General features: G+C 42.8%; 1 protein-coding gene across 3 annotated transcripts in view; it reads left to right on the top strand.

Moving 5' to 3' along the window:
* The window catches only part of EFNA5 (ephrin A5), a 424468-nt gene that overhangs the window by 281133 nt on the left and 130220 nt on the right, over positions 1–13115 (top strand). The window lies entirely within an intron of this gene.

Below are 13115 nucleotides of genomic sequence, written 5' to 3'. Positions count from 1 at the left end.
TGGTGGATCAAAGTACCCTCGGTTCTAAGGTGTGAACTTTGAGAATGTTGGATGTGTCAATGTCTGTCAGAGGGATGTGCCTACGAGGGCGGAAGTACCAGGGGCCTGTTGTGGTACACGAACACGCGTAACAGGACAAATAAGAAACGAATAACACCCCAGCGTCTCTCCCCTCATGTAATGGCCTCCCTTTATTATACACCTTTTATGTTTATTTCCATTTTTTCTACCTTCAGCATTTCGATTTCTCCTAGTAGAGGTCGGTTTCATAGTGCGAGAGACATCAGGAGGAGTTGAGTGTAGGACAGATAATGTGATTTAAATGTCACAGACGGTTTTAGACACATAGCTGTTGTTTTGATAGTGCAAGAGGTGTCCGGCAGACTTGAGTGGGGTTTATACACTGCAGCTTGCATTTCTTAGTTTTTTAAAGGTTTCTTTTAACAAACAATGCAGCAGTCATTGATAGGTAAAAATCATTTGCACACCTGGTGTCCTAAGGCCAACATTCTGCCAGATATAATATTTCAAGTTACAACGGAAGATGGTAAAAAAACATTACAATCTATACATTGGAATTAGGGCTAGTGAGTGCATATGCGAGACGTATGGAAAATTTTGTCGGATGGGCTTACAATATGTAGATGCACCTGATAGTACATTAAGAGCAATTATACGTCAAGAAACTTTTAAGGCTGATCCAGGAGTATATACCTTTAAACGAAATTTAGAGACTGCTTTGGAGCACTTTCAATGCTCCAAGAACCTTTTACAAAGTTGGTCCCCAGCACTCTTGGAAGTTCATTTTGAAAAAATCTACTCCGAGGCTGACCTACAAAATGGATAAACTTTATTGTCAGTTATCGCATTATAAGCTCCCATCAGCTATGGTGGAGTATAAAGAGATCCCAAAATGTTTGAGTTTTACACTGGACCATAAGGTTAGGCGTTGCATCCTTATGCTAAGACCGAGGAAACTACTGTTAAAAGATATAACAAAAAAGTGGGGCGAAAACTTTATCAAAACCGGCCAATATGATTTGTGTAATGGAGGAATCCATGTCATGTACATGTCCTATTGGTCTGTCCAAATAGCAGCATTGTGTATGCACACTCTCGATTTTGTACAAAATATAATAGTTTTAGAACTATGGATCTGATTGAGATTAGAAGAACCCCAGCTGATGAATTTGTATGTTACAAAGTTTGTAACTTTTTTAAAGTGCTATTTCCGCTGTTTTTAGAGATATATAAGATCAGAACAATAATCTTTTTTGTTTATAAAGAATTTCATGATATATTGTAACACTATAGGACTGGAAATCTGTATATATTATTTTAACATATTATGAATCTCGGATGAGGTCTATATAAATCAATAAATGTAATTCCTACAATCTTTACATGTAGGCAAGAGGGGGGCGCACATCAATTCTGCACATACTCGTTGCTGTTCATCCAATAATTACTAATGTACAACATGGTAGACTGAAAGTCCGAGATGGAGTCGGGCGTGTTGCCGATAGTGAAAATAAGTTGTAAGTCATCTGCATAATTAAATGTGCTCACATTTCTTTCCCTTAAAGACCAGATCAGAGTGAGTAAATATAGATTGAATATGTGTGGCGACAGGGTTGAACCCTGTGGCACTCCACAGTTAGACTTCACCTCAAGTGCAATGAAGTGGGACAGACGATCAGACTGGGACCGATCTTCCAGGAAGGAAGTAATCCAGCCATGGGACGAACTCTGAAGTCCTGCATCCCTGGCCCGGTCCACCAGAATTCCATGGTCAACTGTGTTGAACGCCATAGAAAGGTCTAAGAGCCACAGGGCCTCTGAGGGGTGCCCCTGTCAGCTTCCTCTCTTAATTTGTCCAATTACGTCAGGATTACCGTCTCCGTTGAGTGATAGGGACGAAAACCCGCTTGGTGGGGGGTCAAGGAACTGAGATTGTTCAATGAATGAACATTGGCATTTTGCCACATGGGATTCCAGTATTTTAGCCAGATAGGGAAGCAGAGATACGGGACGATGGTTAAGTGGGATCAAAGGATCAGCCCCTGTTTTTTTCAGAAGAGGAACTATGTTAGCTTTTTAAAAAACTTTGGGAACACAGCCCTTCATTAGTGATTCATTCAGAAGAAGGAGGACCGTATGTATAACTTTGGGTTTGATAGTGGGAGAGGTTGAGTTATGAGCAGGTCCAACTGTAGAGTAGACATTCATTGCAGCTTACTTACTGTTTTTGACAGAGGGTGGTACATAACTTTTGGTTTGACGGTGCGAGAGGTGTCAATCCGGCTCGAGTGTAGAGTAGACAGTGCAGCTCACTTACTGTTTTTGATGGCAAAATGGAGTGTTGTGTAGATATTGCCACAAACTATTTTACTGTTTTTGATAGAGGGTGGTATGTGACTCTGATAATGCCAGAGGTGTTAAGCAGGGTTGAGTGCAGAGTAGACATTGCAGCTTACTGCCATAGTTGGAGAGAGGTACGTACCATTCGATTTGATAGTGTAAGAGGTGCTGAGCAGGATTGAGTGTAGAGTAGACATTGCATCTTACTTTCTTACTGTTTTTGACAGAAGATGGTGCATAACATTTGGTTTGATAGTGCAAGCAGTGTCAATCACGGTCAAGTGTAGAGTAGACAGTGTAGCTTACTTAATATTTTAGCTGAATGATGGTGCATAACTTTCATTTTGATAGTGTGAGAGGTGTCAGACAGGATTGAGTGTAGCGAAGACATTGCAGCTAACTTTCGTACTCATTTTTACAGAGGAAGGTTTATCACTAGGGCTCCCTGTTTTCCATTTTTAATGAATTTTACAGATAAATACAGACAGAAAACCTTCATTTTTGCGTCTGTATTTTTTTTAATGTGGATACAAATGGAAATTGGGTTGTTTTTTGGTTAATTCTAAATTCTGTCTCCCATGACTGCCAAGACAATAGCTGTGTGGGTTGATAGGAAAGGGGGTTAAAAAGAAAGGGATTTTAGTAAAGATGCATTAATAGCAGTAGATATAAGAAAACATGCAAAATACAGTATCTGCCTTGTGTACAAGTGCATTGATTTAACTTCAGCGGGTGTTCCTAGCACCGAAACCTGTCAGGCATTCAAGCATGAGGGCATATTTATTGATTAAATAAACGTGGAAATATACTCATTTTAGCTTCATTTTTTCACAAAGACCAAAGTAAATATGGATAAATACAGAAAAAAATTGCAAAAACTAAATATGGATAAATACAGATGGAAATGTCCAAAAAATAGATACCATAAAACCGGGAGCCCTATTTATAGCTAATAATGCACGAGGTGTCAATCAGGGTTAAATGTAGAGTAGATATTGCAGCTTACTGTCTTAGATGGAGAGTGGTACGTAACTTTCGCTTTGATAGTGTAAAATGTGTCGAGCTGTGTTGAGGGTAAAGTAGATATTGCAGCTTACTTTATTACTGTCTCTGAAGGTGAGTGGTACGTAACTTGCGATTTAATAGTGCAAGGGTTGTCGAGCAGGTTCAAGTGTAGAGTAGACATTGCATCTTACTTTCTGACTGTCACAGATGGAAAGTGGTACGTAACTTGCGATTTGAGCTGGGTCGAGTGTAGAGTAGACATTACAGCTGCTTGCATCTCTGACTGTTATATACCCTGGATTGCACAGCATCATCACTATCAATCAGATTCCTTTACCCATGATGGCGATAAGGAACTGTTGCTTTTATTTAATATTTCAGACCACCTGCGAATGTCATACGGTGTTTGCTAGTTAGCAGTTCTACCAGAAACGTGGCACGGTCAGGCGAGTAGAACCATCCTTCCTTATCATTCGCTTGACACTGATTCCACTCTACGGGATCGACTGTGGCTACGCGACTGCATAGAATATGGCAGGCATATAACTTTTTCGGCTTCTAGTGCCTTAATAACTGCACTAACTCACTTCTGCTATGCTTCTTTCTATTTTTATGGAAGGGATGAGACATATTGTATGGGGTTTTAGAATGCAATCCGTACATGTTTCCCCTGGAGCAGGTTCACTGCTGCTCTAGCAGTATTCGCTATATGCCAATTTAGACTGCTTTAAATATGCACCATCTCCTTTTATAGGTACTTAAATGTAAATGCGTTTTGGCCATCGGGGCTGCCGAATGAACGAACAGACACCGCAGGGAAACGTGATAAAAATATACTAAGAGAAAAAGAAGACCTCAGCACACTCCAAACTCCTCAACAAGGTTTCTGCGGTGATTGTGTCTGTTTACGGCTTCCAGTTCCATCTGTTTGGTGACAGCACAGAGAAATGCGAGCACCTGAAGCATAGCATGTGGTTTGTATTCTTTCAGCCTGCTGGTACGATCAGCGCTTTGCTTGTTTTGCGGAGGCGATACTCGGGTTTCGTAGAAGCTAGCAACAAACGAGATTGCAACTGTAGGTCACTAGTAAATACACTAGTAGTGTTCATACAGAGTTCCAACAGGAGGTTTATTGGTGGTCATTTCTACTTATAACACCAAAAAAGTGCCTCTTGCTGAGCATCTGTGCTTTGTGCATGGCTGCTGTGAAACACTGGTTCACCTGTAGAAAGATGGTGCTCTGAAAGAACAAATCTCGCAAAACATGGCCTCTGCGCCTGCCAAGCGTGGCCGCCACTGTGGAGGGGCATGAACTCTGTCCTGTATCTTAAAAAGTAAATACAAGCATTGATCGTAGTAAGCATTTAATGGAACTAAATATTACGTTATATGAGTGCCGTTTGAAATAGGTACTCTTCCACTGACATATTCTTTTTATTCTGCGAGATGCATTTTTTAAGTATTTTGGAGACACAGTAAAAGTTTATGGCACTTATAAATAAAAATGCAATGCCGCAGAACACATGCATTTAAAACCTGCATTAGTGAGTGGATTTAAAGTTAAAGAAGTGAACATGGATTGAGTTGTTTGCATCAATGAATCCTATGTACAGTGGTCATTACAGTGACAATGGCTGATGAATTTGTAAGACAAAGATAACTACACTAATTTATCAGTACAGTGATTCAGATAATTAAATGATTGGTGACAGGGTAATAGCTTGAAAGGGTTCAAATTGGAATGATGATCAAAATAAAGACTTGTTTGAGAAATGCATCACACAGATATTGACTAAGATTCCTAATAGTAATGACAATTCCTATTTGGTCCACTCCACTACTATTTAGTGCAATGTCACTCTCTTGTGATCAGTGGCTTGCAACATAAACATATGATTATATTCTAACATTACAGTAGTGCTGCCGGTCTGAACGAGTATGTATTGGCATTTATATATATATATAGCGCACTACTTACCCGTAGGGTCCCAAGGCGCTTCGACCGCTGCGAAACCCTTCCTGGCTTCCCTGAGAGATGGTCCCTTAATGGGTATCTCCAGGGTGAGACCAGGCATCCCCGGCGGTCTGGTGGGGCCGTTAGTGAAGATGAGGCAAGCTAATGCCCAGAGTTGCCGAGTGTGATCGCTGATCAGAGTGGGCACCGAGGCGAGAGAATTATCAAGTCCGCTGACCCTGGTCCAGAAACCTGCCGCGCCGGGAATCGAACCCTGGTCCCGGGCCGTCCTCTGCTCTCGGGTCTGCCGCCTCTAACCAGTGAGCCACACTACTTCAACGAGTTGGCCAGAGGCTTGGCGTGACAGAAAAGGTTCAAGCAAGTCTAGGACATTCACAGTCGCCCCTTCTCTAAGGGACATTGAGGGCAATAAACGAGATGATTTGAGTTGCTGTGCGCAACTAATAGAATAACTTTGATGTGAGCCACGTTTCTTTCTATTTCTCTTTGGCATGGCTATGCTGTAGGGGTCCACTCGTCAGTCGCAGCACCACTGCTGGGTCCACTTGTGGACACAGCTATGGTGATAAGCTTGCATTAAGTGGTACAGTGTTCATTTAGTAAACTATGTGGATATGAATATAGTTGGTATCTGTGAATAGCACATGACAGTAGGATCCTAACTCCTATCTAAATCTTTACACATGTTTTTTTTTTGTTGTAACAAACTTCAGTGAAGTTGCTTTTGTAAACAAGATATTTGGAGAGCTGCCTGGACAGCCATTATTGTACCATTAAAGACATGTCTTACAGAAAGGTTACTGGTTACTGTGATACTTTACTCTCTGTGGAAATCTATGGTTCTGACAGAGGTTGCTACTTGAATTTAAGTCAACAATATATTACTTACTAAAGAGTAGTTGTTTCCAACTCTTTTACTTAACTACAATAGAGACATTGGCCAAACTGTGTGCTGTTCCAGTGGAAGCCATGGGTTTATAGTGTTGTAGCCGAGAAAGCACCCTCAATGAGAGGGGCTGTAATGTTTTCTATGGACTTTTGAGAGCACTCATCTTAAGGATCTGGATAGTTAATGGCCATTAGTAAGAATCTTTGGAAATGCAGTTTGACTTTCAGTATAATAAGTGACATTCTGAGATATTGGACTCAAACATACGTTGGGCAAAAAATACAACACTTCGGCTGCTAATTTACTATGTTTAGTTTTCATACTGATTCATGCCATGGGACACCTAAATAGTATCACCTTCCATATCAATCGTCTACATTTTTTCACATAAGCCGTATTGGAAAAAAATCTTGCTCTGATCTGGAAGTTTGACAGGAGTCCACGTAGAGAAAGTGAAGTAATGAATGATGGAAATGGAGTCGCGGATCCAGTCGAGATGGCAGCTCTCAAATTCAGCCCATCTGTTCACCCACCTACAACCCCTGCAGAGAAATTCCCACTAAAATATTAAATAAGGCATTTTAGTTGTGGTCCTTAAAGTAAAATGCATAAGGGCGGAGCTTAATAATGCCCTTGCAATGGTCATCATGTAGCGACAGTGGATGAAAAGATCTGTCATGAGTCATTTGACTTCAGACAACCTGAGATGCATAGTGATGGGTTTTATAATGAACTCTGAGCTGAAGTCTGCAAACATACCATACATATACATTAAAAGCTGATTACAAAGTGCAGAAAGTGGGAATGTGACACGTTGTTTATTGCTTGTTTGCCTGGGTGTGGTCATGTATTGTCATCTCACAAGAATATGGAAGTGCCCAAGTCTTAAACATAAGTATCATTTGAGTGTGATAGCATCTTCCATCAAAGACAGCATTTCCTTCAACTCTGGTCTCCCCATTCATGCTCCAGCCTGCTGGAGAAGCATGCGTGGTCTTCGCATGTCTTCCCTCCACTACAGGTTATGGAGTTCGAGTCTTGAGCCACTTCAATTTAAGTTTAGTTTCTTGTTTCAAATCTTGCCTTTTCAGTTCTAGATTGGGTTTATTCATGACATTCTGCATGCAATTTGACATCATGGCGCTCAGCAAGACCCATATTGTTTGTTACATAAATGTGCAATTTTTTTTTTCTTACTCCGGTCCATTTAATGAAAAAGAATTAAAGGGTATATGCATTGTAGAAAATAATTCGATACTTACAGAAGGAAGTTAAACAATAAAACCAATTAGTGAAACATATGGAGCCATGACTCCGCATAGTATAATGTGACAGGTGCCCCCAAAAAGGAAGAAAGATCACATCTTGAAAATGCTGTTCGCATGCTTGTGAAATCAGTTAAGTCCCATGAAAACTGGAAACTACACGAGTTTGACATAGTACACTAAGCCACTGCTAATCCACCACCACCTGGCACCCTCTGAGAACAATAATAATTAAAATTGCGGGATTAAGGCACAAGATAGTATTCTACAATTTGTGCAAACGGTAAAAAACGTTTTTAGAGAATGTATGCACTCATTTCTTTCCATAATTATGCCAGTCTTGAGAAGAGAAGGAAGTGAGCTTTGGTAGACCAAAGATCTGCTTACAGCAGCAGCACACAGCGGGCCGCATTTGTTTGCAGCCATTACAACAGGTCTTCTATCCTCTCCTTTAGACATTACATGTGTTTTCCAAAGCTGCTGCCGGTTTTAAGAACATCCCAGTGCTTTACAGTGTAGCCATGCATTCCCGAGGACCAGTTGTTACATTTTCCCCCACACGCACAAAAGATTCCTTAGCTCACTGTGCCGACTACAAGTAATCATTATAATGTACACAGAAGTAAATTTCTTTCTTTTTCAACAGTGTGCCTACTCAGATAGGTTTAAGAGGTTTGCTAGACAGATTCGCCTCTATCGTAGATAACTGTTAAAGCATTCCTAAAGTGTGAGAGAATGTGCCAGGCGTCTATTTGTAGTCTTGATTTTTCCATATAGTAGTGATGAAGCGGAGTAAGAGTAGTAGTGGATAGAGTGTGGTAAAAGAGAGCGGAAGGCGCTATTTAAGGATTAATACCGAAGAACATGTAATAACGGGGAGGGATTTTAGGGGTCGTCCTGGACACTAGTCTAAATCAGAATACAGCAACACTGTCAGTGTAGGCCAGGCCTGCAATGAAGACCACAAGCCATGACGTCAGAGAATGAATATATGGTTGCACTTAATTTAAACAATGCGTGAACGTGTTTGATTGAAATGAGCCAGTTGTCACACGGAAGTCATACATGGAAGATTTAAAATGTCTGATTGGAAGAGAAGACCTTTGGTCGTGTAACTGCATCCAATAAAGATGACTAAAGCAAAGGGAAATGTATAAAGAATGGGAAGTTATAGATTGGCGGCTGAGATTGCTTAAGAAGTATCCCTGATTAAGAGATCCGGCTAAAGATGGGTTCATTCTAAAACAATGCACATTGAGCGTCATGCCGGTGGTATACTCTGAAAAGGTATACTTTTATGCCAGTGGTTTAGAGAGTCAAATTCGGATGTGCAGGGTAGAGTTTTAGTCTGGGAGGTTAAATAAAGAGCAGGATACATACAATGACAGGGTGGAGATTTCCGTTTAGATTAAAATTAATGATTACTGGAGATTACAGCATCGATTTTCCCACATGCTGTACACTACATTTGTTGCTCAATCCATTTTAATATATGCGAAGCTGTCTGACGCACATTGGATCTAGTTATATAAAGCGGGACAATAACTAAATAAATGATTGCATTCGTGTCCTGGGGACCTTTGAATGTTATACCGTGGCCTAGGCTACAGAAATGAGAAGGAACGTTTGGGCATAAAAGATAGGGCGTGATAAAAGTTAGTAATCATGATGGTAACAAACCTGGGGAGTCTTAGCCTACATTGTGGGGAAGTGTGGCTCACTGGTTAGAGGAGGCAGACCTGGAAGCAGAGGTCAGCCCGGGACCAGGGTTCAATTCCCGGCTCGGCGGGGTCTTGAGTCCTAAAATGTCCACGGACTTGACAATTCTCGCTCCGGTGCCTACTCGATTCATGGGTTCACTCTCTGCGACTCTGGGCAATAGCTTGCTTAATCTCCACAACGGCCCCTTGCGGCGGGATGCCTGGCTTTCATCTTGCAGATACCCTCTCACAGGGGAATACCAGGACGGGTTCTCTAAGCAAGCGCTTAGAAACCGGTTGGTGATTTGCACTATATAAATTCCTGTACATTTATATTGATTGTGTTATAATGGTGAACAACATAGTGTACATTGAATTCACCACCTGTTCGTTTCTTGTAATTTCCAGTGCAATAAAAGTGATTTTATTGAGACAATTGATGGTGAAATTGGCCAGCAGTATTATCGTGCTGAGTCTGAGAAGCCCTAAGCTCAGTATCATTCATTCATCCGTCCTCCCGCTCCTAAGAGTAAGTGGCCCCCGCTCTCCGAGGCTGTTCGCTCCGCCCCACTCCTCCCCCATCATAGTCCATGTGCGGAAAAATACATCTGTTGGCTCGCAATAAAATTGCTTTGTGCGCCGAGGAAGAAAAAAAATCCATCTCGTAAAACAATGGTGCCTTCCTAAATGACTACCTTGAACTGTCAAAAGAGCAATTTTTGGGATGCTGTGGGGTTATACATTGAATAGGCTTCTGCGGCGTGGACGCGCTGCAGACAAAGAGGAGACCCAACATTTATATGCCATATATCACCCTCCTTGGCTTTGTGCAAAGGCGGGCGTCTTTCTGCTGACAGCTCTCATAAGTGCCAGAGGACGCACATATCTCTCCGGCTAATGATTTAGATAAATGTGAATTCTTGTAAAATGACTTCAGTTCAGGGCGGCTTTTCGAGGAAATCGCAGGGCCGTCCTTTGGATAGGCGCGCGCGAGGAGATAAGGGCCTCTCGCCCCTGGATCCTTCAGCAGTTCCCTGTTTTGTTTTTGTATTTCATAAGCTCGGAATGGCTTCAGATGTGTGGCAGAAACCCTCTCTTGTTCTAGATGCGTCCACGCGGGGTGAAGAGGTCACGGCTCTGTTGCAAAAATCACAAGGAAAGGTCGAGATGACAAATTGGAGTCTCGCCGGGGGTGTGTGGACGTGTTCCTCGGCGGGAGCGAGGCATTACAGTGAAACCTGCCATTATTCTTTTATTTCTTTGTGGGTCACGTAAGATGTCCCAGTCCTCGTCATAGCCTGCTGCGAGGGCCGCAGAGATGGTGGCATGGAAGTAGGTGGGACGTGGGCACACTTTCACGTCGGCTTCCATGTTAAGTCCTGCACTATGTGGGATGCTGAAATAGAGCCTTGAGGAAAGACCCGAGGCTATATTACACGCCCTGTACGCCCCCAGGGCCCTGCATGTAATATGATCCCTGGCACAGATCTCTGTCTTCCTTGGTGACAGAAACTGAAGTAGATTTCTGTTTTTCAAAGCCTGTGACTGTATTTCCTCATTAGGGGATGTCCGTGGGGAAGGATTATTTCTCAATTACTTTTGTTTCTGTATCCAGTGCTTTAAATGGGCCGGTACTGTCCGGTACGGAGTACCGGCACTTTTTATTAATTTTGAGGAGAGTACCGGCACTTCTCAAGAGAAATACAATACCTTTAGTTGGAGAGTACCAGCACTTCTCAGAAATAAGCATGTACTCTGCTACAGATTACCTGCACTTTAATTTTTTTCGATTTCAAGCCCTGTGTGTATGTATCTGTATCTGCATACATGGACGGTGGGGGCCCCCGAAAAGGTGCAGTGAAATAAATGTCATCAGATCATGTGTCTAAGGCATTTAGGGACCGCTAGGCCTAGTCTGCATTATACAATATTCTCCCTACTCCCGCCTCTCTGTGAGGGGAGCAGAGGTAGATCAGAGGACCCACCACTTAAGAGGACTCTGTAGGTACCCACCGGAAGGAGATAGGCCCAGGCCGCCACATGAACAGACCCTGCCAGCCTCCCCTCCCAGGATATCCGTTAGGTTGAAGCAGTGGTATAAGAGACTTGTAACAGCGGTGCGTACAGGTCAGGAGCTCTGCAAAACTCTACACATGCCCTGCTCTACTCATGTTTGTGGTGATGGGGGCAGCTCGATGCGGTAAAGCATAGATCCTCCATTGTCAAGCCTGGCCAGTTTCCACATTATTACCCTTCTCACAGTAAGCTACTACTTGTACCCACCATCTTCAAAGAGTCTGCTATGGCCATACAAAAATACTTAAAATCCACCCACAACTTTAACAATCTAATGAGGAGGATGGGCTCACCCTCACAAAGGCTGTGGCTGCTGCTACTTAACTGGGCGACCTGGTGGAATTAAAAATAAATCACTTACCTGCAGGCGGGCTGCCGCCTCTTGGTACTCTTCAGTCGACTTCAGAAGCGGGAAGCAGAACGCACACAGGCTCCCTGACTCCCTTGGCCAATCACAACGTTGCTGTCACCAGCATGACCGCTGTATCGTGATTGGTCTGAGCGCCATGGTTCAGCACTCAGACTGGGCCTGGGACCCTGTGCATGTTTTCCACCCAGGCTGTGCAATACAACCGGGTGGAGAACATGCCAAGTGCGCATGACTGTTTGGCCGGCCCACCGCCCAAAGCTTAAATGTATACCAGCTGAGTCAGGATGGAAAAATAAAATGATAATAAAATTGCGTGATCATTTTATTTTTCCTTTTTGAACTGCTCGCGGATCAGTGGGGCGACGCTCCTCCGCCCCAGCGGAGGAGCAGCCGCCGCACACAGGTGCTGGATACCAGAATGTGTTTTCATTATGCATCACCCTGCTCGAACATCTAAAACTCCTTGTGTGATCTTATTAATTAAATGCTTCAACCATAAGCCAATCTCATTTGGCACTGGTTCAGAGCCTTGAGGTTAGGCAGAATGCCAATAGTTCACCTGAAATCCTTTCATAGTAATGTCACAACCTCTTCCCTGTGTTCTTTGGCACGGCCGTTACATTACTGACACACTTTTGTCAAAGCATTATTGTTTTTTTCTTGCATCTTAAACAGCTGCTAGCAATATAGAAATAAAGAAACGCACAGTTCTGCCGAAGGTAAAGTCGGGGTGATCTACTGGAGCCAAGCCTGTTTGTACCCGAGAAATGAGAAATTCTGCTTTTTGCGGCACCGGAGCAGCCGACTGAGGCATCTGGCAGTGCCTGAATACAGTCTGAAGGATAACATGAGTGATTTTGTTTTAAGGTAGTGTATGCTATTGTGCACTAAGAAGGTAAAGATTGATACTCCGTCCAGGTAGAGCGCGTTCATTTAAAGCCCGGTTAACACAATATGCCGTTCTCGCAGTTGTCAACTTTTGGTGGCTGTAGTACCAGTGATTTAGAGCAAGACTAAAAATGTGTTTTCCATCTTCATGTTTTCAGTGTCTGGAGCGCTGTACTGGATTGGGAGGAATTATGTGATACAGAGCATTGGTGGCATATGCAGGGATATTTGAGATTTCAAAAGTTAATGTATGAGGTGGCATTGGAAGCTTGCACTTTCTAGAAGCTTAGTGTTCACTGATCCCTGTTTTCGAGATGGAAGATTTGCCACTGTGCCATTGACTTTTGTGTCTGGCACTAGCCAAGGACCTATTGATTTTAGTAAAATGATCTGCATAATATACTTACTTAGAGGGGCTCCCGCTAGCCCACTTCTTTGATTGGTCAGTTGCTGTGTCATTTAAAAACAAAGTTCACCCTTGACAGTATACTGCAGGGGGCAGTGGGGCAGCCCGCTTCAGTTGTTGGCTAACTTTACTGTGAATGACAATATTCTGCTCTTTCGCAAGGAACACATGAACACACAA

Source organism: Lissotriton vulgaris, chromosome 3_1 (genome assembly GCF_964263255.1).
Source record: "Lissotriton vulgaris chromosome 3_1, aLisVul1.2, whole genome shotgun sequence".
In the NCBI taxonomy this organism is placed as follows: Eukaryota; Metazoa; Chordata; class Amphibia; order Caudata; family Salamandridae; genus Lissotriton; species Lissotriton vulgaris.
This window is presented reverse-complemented; position numbering and strand designations above follow the sequence as displayed.